The 10,129-nt window shown below is 44.2% G+C and overlaps 1 non-coding gene across 1 annotated transcript; it reads left to right on the forward strand.

Annotated features, from left to right (window-relative positions):
- Positions 1-7,821: 7,821 nt before the first annotated feature.
- Trnaa-ggc (transfer RNA alanine (anticodon GGC)) lies at positions 7,822-7,894 on the forward strand. The gene has a single exon. It is a non-coding gene; the product is annotated as a tRNA-Ala (tRNA).
- Positions 7,895-10,129: the final 2,235 nt, after the last annotated feature.

The raw sequence follows: 10,129 nt of genomic DNA on the forward strand, positions 1-10,129 counted from the left end.
ACCTCGAAAACCTCACGCTTGCAATATAGCACAGCACCCTTGTGTCAGTCTTTGACTGGACGAAGCTATCCCTCGAATACTGGCGGCATCACCCAGCTCATGCGGTATTTCTGATGTTACTTAAGAGGTATTTTGGAAAGCGCTTGCGTCTAGGCCATGTGGCGCGACAGAAATTGGGCAAACTGGAAACAGCTCAAAGAAACGAGCGCTGCGAAGAACAACAACGAAACTGCACCACTGCACGCTGCAGGGAACAGGCTGAGAAATCTCCGTTACAGGTGATTGGCCCTGAGGAGTAGTGGCGCGATTTCATATTATATAATATGAAATCGCGACACTTTTCTCTCTCTTTTCTCTCTCAAACTCTAGCGAAGAATATTCTTCGCTAGAGTTTATCAGCCACTGAAATATGACAGGAAAATCACGATTCTTCCTGACTTTATGAAGTGTGAATTTGTGTCGCTAAAAAGTCGCTGAACATGTCAGAAAGTCACCAAAAAATCCGCTAATCCCATATACAAAATTTTGTCGCTAAACAGACCCCGAAATCCGCTAAATTTAGCGACTTTTCCCCAAATTTGGCAACACTGCTGAGTGCGCACTGACAAGGTTCTCGCACTCGCAACGCGTAGGGCTAGGTCTACTGGTCTCTCCGCGAATGCCGTTTATACCAGGGTTGGCTACCGGAAACGGAAACGAGAAACGGTAATTACCGAGATTCAGCAGGAAACGAAAATGGAAACGGAAACAATTTCTTGTTTTGTTTTGTTTCCACTATCAGAAACCGAAACGAAAACGAAATTCAAGAGTGGTAGCGTTAACGGAAGCCAAATTCGCAGGACGTTTCCCTCAGTGTTTTCACGTTAATATGAACATTATATATATCCCCGCTATTCTTCCAGTCATCATTCATTCATTCACGCATTCGTTTATTTTCGGGACTTTCTTTCGTGTTGAGCCCACTGCGCAGCAAGATGGACGCGAAAGTTTTGGATGACGTGTTATTTTCGCGCACGAGCGGAGACTTTTGAAACCTAAAGGCATGTATTTCCGCAACCTAAAGACGCATCTACTTGCGGTGTGTAAGATTCGTGACCAACTTCGCATTAAAGTCTTTAGTGTTGGTGTTTGGTGTGGCTGTCCTTTTGCATCCATTATGTAGCTAGAATATCTGACATGAAAAAGCCTAAACCAGACCGTACGAGTTCCGGATGAGAATCTGAAACCATTATCAAAATTACCTCGGAAACGGAGACGAAGTTTTTAAAAGAAAACAGAAAGAGAAACCGCTACCGAAAATCATCCAGAAACTGAAACGAAAAGCCGAGGTTTTCAGTTACCGGAAACGGAACCGGAAACAATAATATTTTCGGTAACCAACCCTGGTTTATACAGATCTGGCGCCTCGATCATGCCCTTATGCACGGCGGAGGTCAATACGGAGGTCAGATAATAACCTTGAAAGAGAGATAAGATGCAGGTTATCTGGTTGTACATGATCGAAAGGAACTCCGAGACAAGGAAAAGACGTACGAAGACACATTGCTGTCCTGCCAAGCACGGCCATGTTGGCCAGACAATCTCTTGCAAAGCTTGGCCCAAGTCTGGGCACCGCGACCACATTCCACAGCTCCCTGACGACACCTAAGACCTAAGTCATGTTACCCTCGTACAAGGTGCCCGGAAAACGTGTCATCGAAAAACAATAAAAAAAAATATACGCCACCTAGAATATAATGCGGTCAACAGCATTTGTCTTTACTATATGTTTTTGCCACCAACTGATTTAAATGCCATGTAACGTAAGTTCAATTATGGAAATTTTTGAAAACTGAACTCGGGAATTTGCCAAGTAGAAGTCACTTTTTTACCCCACCAATGAGAAGAGCGTGCCGAATTTACTATCCCATCGGAAAAAACAGCCGAACATCATGCTTTACGGAGCACCCAGAGCACAGTGCGCGACTAATTTTTCAGCGTATTTGGTGTCAGTCCGACGAAAGTTTAGAAACCCAGCCCACACCGGGATAGTATGAAGAGGTAACACAGGCATGGGCTGCGTTCCAATACCCCGGTTAGTCGACTGCCTAGCGGTCTAACCGGAAGTGCCGCCATGTTAAGGTTTTTCCCGCCTAGAGTGCTATCCAGGCGTCTTTCGCCTAGTCTGCATCGATGCACACTATAGGTATGCGTCTGAGTGGTCGTCGCTGACAGCAGCCGTGAAAACTAATACGCTTGTCGACGACATCGATACTCTTAGGTCTGGTGCGTTTACGACGTTCAACAATAAGTCCAAAAAAAGAGATTTTATCTAATTTATTTATTGAAAATACAAGAATCGCGCATTTATTGGAATACTACGCCATAACAGCAATGAGCCGTGACGGCATTTTCGCTAATCACTGTGTCCTGCAATATAACGATACGCAGGAAGAGTGCATCGACAATTGAGTTGAATTATTTAATTATTTGAGCGTTTATAAATGAATTACGCGGCGGTCTGAATGACCGTCTTAGGGAACATGCTCGTAGCACAGAAAGGACCCACGTGTCAAGCGAATTAGTTCAACATCTCCGGGAATGTAACAACTGTGAAGCCCTCTTCGCGGAAACCTCTCTTTTGCGTAAGGAAAGAGTGACCTGGCGAAGAATGCTTTGTGAATCTGTAGAGATAGCCACACGAGGCAATTGTGTTAGTCAACCCTCTCTCATTCCTCTTCCTCCCCTTCGGAGGTTTTTGAATATATAGTGGGTTGTTGTCAATAAAATCTTTGCTGTGTTTGATAATTGTTGTGTCCGTCCCAATCTCCTCCGTGTCTCTGGTTCCTCCTTCTTCAAGTATGCACCAGCTTGTCAGCGTCCTCTCTCTTTTATCAGTTTAAACCAAATGCGGAATTAAAGTTCCTGCGGGCCATGACAGATGGCAATACGGGCGCCAAGTCCGCAAGTTTGTCCCAAATATCCGCCGATAAGGTCTCTACCTAGCTACAGTGCCCTAGAAGAGTATAGTGGAAAGAGCGGAACCGGTTTCAGCCCGATAGCTGAGGAAGGACGAGCGGACGGCCGCTGCTGGATCTCCTGGCGCTGCTGTCGAATTCCCGAGGAGAAACTGGGAAGCGCCTATGTCCGCTGCAGCGTTTTTGCTATTTTTGCGTGGTTTGCGTGATGCTTTGGTGACTCCGAAAGAAGGCGATGTGTGACGCATCAAAATAGCGAAGCTTCCTGTAAATTTTGCTGGTATTTGAGTGTGCTAGTCCTCGATGGAGAAGAAGAAAAAGAAGTTAGAGACTTGTTTCGCGCCCCGTTGCAAGACTGGCTACCCGGGTAGCTTTCTGTCGAGCTTAAAACAGCTGTGGGCTTAAGGGTCACCATTGCCAGCACGATATCCCTGATGGACTACTTAACAAGGCCGTCGGGTATAAATTCATCGTGACATCACGAAGTCAAGATCCGCTTGACAACGTTTTTGGCATCGTGAGGCAATCCTGAGGCTGTCACATCCAACACCACAACAGTTTTTGATAACTGTTTCTTGCCTTAGCTTTTATAGTATGGCAAAATCTGTTGCAAATGGAAATGCGGAGCCTGGTGTGTTAGATGCTCTGCTCAGTACAAACGGCATAGAGGAATACAAATGCGCAAAGCAGACTCTGATAGACAAGTTCATTGGAGATGGTGACCTCAGCAGCGCCGAACTTGTAATTGAAAAGTCAACAGACCATGTCGCATATGTATCCTCAAGAAGCGACCAGAGACTAATTTTTTATATAGCTGGCAATGTTGTCAGAAAATTCCTGTCTAAATCAAAGTGTGACATGTGTAGAAAGTTGTTGCTTAGTGACAAGAATGATGTACAGAACCTGCAGGCAGCTCAGCTGACTCAGCTCAAAGATAAGGGGGGCCTGTTGTATCCATCAGGCTTTATGCTTAGGTTCGTGGAAAATTTGGAAAACGTGTTTACCAGCTGCTTCAGTACGCAGGAACTTCACCATGAGAGCATTATGGACGTCATTGCACTTCTTCATAGAACGCGACAGGATGCCATTGGTTGCACTGGACATAGCAAGCAACTGAATGCTGAAGGTATGGTATTTTATGTCACCACTAGGCTTAATTTTTTTGTTAAGTCGCTGAATCGAGCCAAAGCACAGAAACGCGACTGTGCAAAATATCCGAAGCTCAGTCGCTGCACAAAACTTGTCATTTCTGCCAGTAATTAATTTTGTTCTTTACATTATGTGCATCCAATGTTGCATTTAATTGCAGTTTCATTGTTTTTTTATATATTCATACTCTGTGGTCGTTATAATCTTGTGTCTTGTACTTAGCAGCCAACTTTACATCGTCATAGCCTGCGATCATTCCATAACTGAAAGCATAAACCTGTCTCCCTCATTGCGTGTGCTTCCTCTTTTATGTGGCATATGCCGGTAGAACTGTGTCGTGTAGTAAAAGTTTTTGAAAGAAGTAACAAGGAATAATTCACAGAGAGACACGCACACACAAATAACAATCATAGGAAGTGCGATAACCCAATACGCCGGCGCCAGTTTCTGCTCGGGGTAACTACGCCAGCGCCCCACAGCGGCATCCGCCTCAAGAGCCTCACAGAGGGAGCCATCGCATTTTCCACTACAATCTTCTAGGGCACTGTAACCTAGCTGTCCACTCATGGTGAATTCGGGTGGTCATTTCGGAGCACCTTTTTTTGTCAGATCTCGAGCAGTCATGTTCGCTTGGTCAAAATGAAGCAAATCTCGCATGTTCGCGTGGCGCTTTCCGAGCGCTCGGAATTTGCTAGCTAGCACTTTTTTTGCCCGGTCTCAAAACGATCGAGCAGCAGATTGGTCAACTGTATCCGGTGTCGTCACATCCGCACTGCAACGGTGGCGAGTACCCTCATTGGCCCGCATGTTGAAATCACGTGGTTTAGCAGACGACAGAACTCGAAGACTTGCGACCGCGACGCCCCTAGCGTGATCCAAGTAAACCGCTAGATTCCTAGCAATCATGTTCGGGTGGCAACGGTCACGTGATCCAGCTCGGTCGCCGACCTAGCAATTTCCGAGCGCTCGGCCCGCTCGGCCGTTTTGCTACGAAATGACCACCCGAATTCGCTATCAGACAGCTTCTCCTGCGCTGAGTATTGAACGCAGCCATGGTTTATCGCATCCGGCTTCCGCTGGGATCATACCTTCCCTCTCTCAATTTCACTTCTACTATCCCTCTGTGGGCTGGGTTTCCAAACTCCTTTCGTCGGACTAACAAAAATCGTCGGGCGCTATCCTCTGGGTCTTCCGAAAACCATGACGTTAGGCTATTTATTTTTTGATGGGATAGCTCCTCAATATCCTTGTCAAGTATCATAAATTTGAGTAAATTCGGCACGCTCTTTACATTGGTGGGGTAAAAAGGGACCTTTACTTGGCAATTTTCCGAGTTCGGCTCGCAAAAATTTACATAACAAAGTTAACGTTACATGACATTCACATCAGAAGGTGGCAAAAACATAGTAAGGAGAAATGCCGTTCACCGCTTGATTCTAGGTAGCGTAGTTTTTTAATGAGACGTTACCTGGGACACCCTGTATATCTACAGTTCGACACTGAACTAGCTACAGAGAACTCTGTCGTGCAGGGCTATGGAGGCAGCCCTTAGCTTTTAGGGCTTTAGATTTCGGCCTTGTTTGTTCAAACTTTAGGAGGCCTCGTGCTTCCATTTATATCCGTTGTAAGTGTCACATTTCAAGAGCTCTTTGCGCCTTTGGATCGTGTCTTGGCAGTCACTCGGGGACCTAGATCACTTGCTTGACGAATTGGGGATTATTCCACACCAGAGGTCGCCCCAAGAAGTTTTACCTCAATTTTGCTCGCAAATTGAAAATGTGTGTTCTCTTGTTTTAATCAGAGTTAGCGCAGCGAAGCAACGGTGGCTATAAGCGGCGTAGGGTCCTGAACAGATGGAGAGTGGACAGCAGAAAGGGGTGAGGAACGGGGGGGGGGGCTTAGTATGCGTCCTTGGCCGACTTCAGGGGAATTGTGCCGACATTCGTCTGGAAAGACTTCGGAAAACTCAGGGAAAACCTCGGACAGCACAGCTTGTGGAACCCATGCAGTCTTCACCATCCAGTTGGCTGCCACCACCAAGCGGAACGTCTTAACGGCTGTACGCCGAAATAAATCTTTTAAAATAAAACATTAAAAAATCCACGCTTAAAATTCCACCCTTCGAAATCCATTTTCTGAAATAAACCGTTTAAAAATACACGTCCTCAAAATAAACGCTGTTAAAATAAATCATGGTTAGGCTTAGGAAGGTAATGCTCCGTATCATAGTAGTGATAGCCGTATGGGCGACACGATGTTCTTTTCGGCGAAACATGCTATTATGATGTTTCTTACTCATGTTTGTATTGCTATCAATTACATAACCACTTAGGATTTCGAAATATCCAGCTTAAAAGTGATGACGACGACGCGCGTATGAATACAGGACACGCACACTTGATCATACCTGGGTAGTAATAGCATTACTGTAATGAAATTACAGTAATGCATTACTTTTTCTAGGAATTTGTAATGTAACCCATTACTTTTGACATTAGGTAATTTGTAATGTAATTTAATTACATTTGGGCTGTAATTTTAATGACATTACTCATTACTTTTTACAAAAGAATCGAGTGTGTGTTCTGTGTTGGCACTTGGCAGAAAGAGAGTTGGGGGACTGGCAATTGAAAAGAATTCCAACGGCACTATGAACGGTGACGCACTCAATCGGCACGTGGAACGTCAATTCCCTTCTACGAGCCAGTTGCCTTGGCAGGGCACTCACAAACAAACGTTGTTAGGTCAACGGTTTGTAGCCCTGGAGAATCATTGTTTGCGGGCCCCATCCTCCTGATAATTTCCTGTTGTCGTGATACATTGTGTCTCCTTCGTCTCTACATTGTGGAACGATACGTCATACGTGGCACACTAGCATGACATGTAGAAGAGACAAATAGAAGAGTACAAGCTAACTGTTGATACATTGTAAGCATACATTTTTTTCCTCGAATTTCGGGGAAGGCAAGTTTCGTCAACTTGTGTGTCGCTTGTGCCTTCCACAAAGTCGAGAACATGTATGCCAATAATGGTAAAGTAATGACTTTGTAATGTCATTACTTTTTCGTAGTAATTGTAATATAATATTATTATGTTTCAATTGCAGTAATGAGTAATGTAATTTAATTAAACTCTAACTGGAGAAATGTAATTTAATTACATTTTAGAAGTAATTTACCCAAGTATGCTCTTGATCCTTGAGCCAGCTGAGCGCTGTGGACGGAATGCGCGGCGACGGTCATTCCCACTGGTAAAAGAAAGGCCAAGAAAGCGCACGCACACGAAAAAGAGAAATGCAAAATCAGAAAACATACAAAAGAATGGCCAAACTCTCCTGATAGTCGGCCGTATATTAGACTATATTACACCGTTGTCGCGCGTTACTTGCACTGCTAAAACAGAACTTCACTGAATAATACGCTCCCGGGCATCCGTCATTCCGAATGATATCAGCCCCTCGCCCCACTATTAAGTTGACAAAACTTGTCACGGATCACATACAGACAGACAACCTACTTCCGGTGTACCGAAATCCTCGTTCACAGTTATAGCCCTGGCTAGCCCCAAGCGCGAGGAGGGTACTACTTTCCGCGGCGGACGTAGAGCCGTCAGCTGTCCACCAATCAGGGACGATGGATGTTGAACAAGAGATAAACTGATGTTCTGAGGCTGGAACGACATAGAAGGGACAGATACAAACAAAGCCTCAAATGGTGTTAGCTTAGCTCAATTGGTAGAGCCCTGGACCGGCAATCCAGAAGATGTGGGTTCGATCCCTACAGCTAGCTAACCTTTTCAGTGACTTTCATCTTTCATCGATGGATGTTAAACGATTTATTTCGAAGCGTTTATTCTTCAAAGTTTATTTTTCGGAGTTTATTTCGACAGCGTGGATTTTCTCATGATTTATATTGAAGAGATTATTTTGCAAATTTGATATTTAAGAGATTTATTTTTAAACGTTTTATTTTTACATGATTTATTTCGGCGTCATCCCGTCTTAACCCGCTCGGCTATGCCGCTTGTTGTCTCTATCACATTTCTAACTTGTTGCACTGTGTCTACAAACAACGGGCGGTTAAACTACGTCGTCAATGTGAACCTGCCTCTCTATACTGTTTTACGGTAGTTTTAAAAGGTTCTACACGGTACTATACTTACTAGCTTATCGTATCACAACCCTCATGTGTTCCCTCATATAGGCACCTTGAGTTGCATGTCCTATCAGTAAACAACGAGGACTGGCCGAGGCTGGCCACAATTAGGGACGACACAGACACTTAGGCCTCAGACGCCCAGAAATTAAAGAATTCAGGCAACTCAGGCAAAAGAGGTGCTAATGCCAGGAATCAGAAGACCTAGGTTCAATTCCTGGCCTCACCCCCCCCCCCCCCACACACACACACAGAAGTTGGTTGCATTCGTTGATTTTCTATCATCAGACCTGAGCTGGTTGCTTCACGTTGAAAATATATTGTGGGTACAATATTGTATTGTGTGTACAAGTTCAAAGTCCAGACTCCTGTCAGAGTCTGGACTTTGCACTTGTACCCCTCATATTAAACGTCTTTCCTGGAATGTCTTTTGTGCGACTTATGGCCTCCGCAGCATACGACCCACATCCAGAGTACCTAACTAGAGTCTGTACAATACAGAGACATTATTCTATTGTATTGAGCTTATCTGGACTGAGGAATGACCTCCGCAGAGAAAATCTTTCTAACAGGTGCTTCGATGCCTGAGCGTCTCTTTTCCGCAAAATACAGGATGTCTTTTTTTTTTTTTTAGGCGATGCAGATTTTTCATTAAAAAACACTATAAGGGCTATAGACATGCTGTTTTCACTTCTATCATCTCTTGACCATATGTTGCTCAACCGTCAAATGATTAATTACCTAAAAGTCGTTAATCTTTAATTATAAAAGCTACGAAGTTGTCCCATTGAGAAAATCTGTTCCTTTCGGTGACCTGATATCGTAGCCGTTTTCGGAACAAAAATCCGTTCGGTAGATCATACGCAAGAAATTCGTGAAGCAGCACCATTTTCTTCATTTTGTTCATTGTGCATCTTCGGAGACGCGTCTTCATGCGTCGAATGCCGCCACAGTGCCGCCTCATGCGTGACGCTATCGGAACTGCCCTTATCTTGGGTTGCATTTCCTGTTAATCTTTTTCCAGGACGCAAGAGGTTACAGTGTGCTCTTTCACTCTCTCACGTTGGGGGTGAAGGAAAGACGGGTCTCCGAAAATGCGGAATGAACAAAAAAAAAAGGTGTTCCTTCACGAATTTTTTGCGGAAGATCTACCAAACGGATCTTTGCTCTGAAAACGGCTACGGTATCAGGTCACCGAAAGGAACAGATGCTCTCATTGGGATAACTCCATTGCTTTTATAATTCAAAAGTTAATTAACGATTTTAGGTAATTAGTCATTTGAGGGTTCATCAACATATGGCCAAGAACGTCCGCCGGCCCAGAGATGATAGAAGTGAAAGCAGCATGTCTATAGCCCTTAGTTTTTTTTATGAAAAATCTGTATCACCTAAAAAAGACACCCTGTACGTAGACAATAACGTCTCCAGCAGAAAGCACCTTTTTTCCGCTCCCAACTATATCTCATCACATCACGATCATATCTACAAGTTAAAACGACCACTATGCCCATACAACTACCTTTCAGAGATCTTTCCTCCACGATAATATTTGTGCTTTGAACCTCCTTCATGAAACGTATTGCACCCATAGCTGATCCCGATCGCTTTTAAACATCACCTCTACAATACTTATCCTTGCTGACCAACTCGGTGCTGTTGCCTCCTCATAATCACAAATTTTTTTAACTTGTGCATTGTGTGTGTTTATACATACATTCTCTGTTTATACATACCAAGTGTTATGTAATGCCCCTAGAATATAGATAAATAGAGTATATCCACTCACTCTGAAAGTATCTCCATAGGTGATTACGTGGATGCCAAAAACCTAACACAGTGTCAACCAAGGGAGTCGGACACCCCTTTTCT

Source organism: Ornithodoros turicata, chromosome 3, assembly GCF_037126465.1.
Source record: "Ornithodoros turicata isolate Travis chromosome 3, ASM3712646v1, whole genome shotgun sequence".
In the NCBI taxonomy this organism is placed as follows: Eukaryota; Metazoa; Arthropoda; class Arachnida; order Ixodida; family Argasidae; genus Ornithodoros; species Ornithodoros turicata.